The sequence below is a fragment of the Nicotiana attenuata genome, chromosome 6, assembly GCF_001879085.1.
Source record: "Nicotiana attenuata strain UT chromosome 6, NIATTr2, whole genome shotgun sequence".
Lineage (NCBI taxonomy): Eukaryota > Viridiplantae > Streptophyta > Magnoliopsida > Solanales > Solanaceae > Nicotiana > Nicotiana attenuata.
In genome coordinates, this window is record NC_031994.1 from 13,805,835 (window position 1) to 13,806,768 (window position 934).

Here is a 934-nt window from a genome sequence, read left to right on the forward strand (position 1 = left end):
TTTTTGCCCTATAAGAATTACTCCCATAAATTTAAAACAAAATAATTGTTTTCAGTGTTTGCAATTTTGTGGATCTTCGTGACATTTTGTGTTAAATGTTTGCATTTTTGTTCGTGCATTTTAATTAGTGAGAAAATTACAAAAAATATTGCATTGCATTTAAGGATCTAATTTTACATTTTTTATGAGTAATTAGAATTTTTTACAAAAATCAAAAATCGCAAATAGGTTATTGTTGCGCTTTTATTTTTAATTTGGAACTTTTGGTAACTCTCTTTAATTTGGTTTTTCATTAGTCCTCATAATTATTAGTTAAATAATACAATAGGGTAGGGTTAATTGGATTTAGGAATTAGTTTGGATTTTATTTTGTTTTAGTTTTAACTTGAAAAAATAAATAAAAGGAATTAAAATAGAAAAAGAATTGAATTAAAGGGATTAGAATTGTGGACCAAATCTGATTGTCCAAGCCCAATTCAATTCCCCCTTTAACACCCCAAACATAACCCGGACGAGCCCAGCCCAAGTTTCCCCCAAACTGGTCCGTCTCTTGCCCCAGCCAAACGACGATGTTCGTAGCCATTAGATCGTAGCCGTCGAGGTTACTCGATCTAACGGCCCTGAAGTGTGGGTACACTTAATATATACATGTTCGAACCCCTACCCCCCCCCCTCGAGACCGTCTCTCTCTCTCTCACCCCACCCTCATCAGAGACCTCTCGTCTCCGCCGATAGCCACCCGCCGGAATTCGCCCACGGTAGTGGCCGGCCACCAAACCCCCCCAAATTCATACCAAAGTTTCCCCTCCCTTCCCTCATCACGAATCCATCACCCATTCCCTTCATATCCCACCAGGGTCCTTCAAAATCTCGAAACCCTAGCCGTCGACCTCGTTTGCTCGGGTGGCGGTGCCAACACAAATCGTTCCCAAAT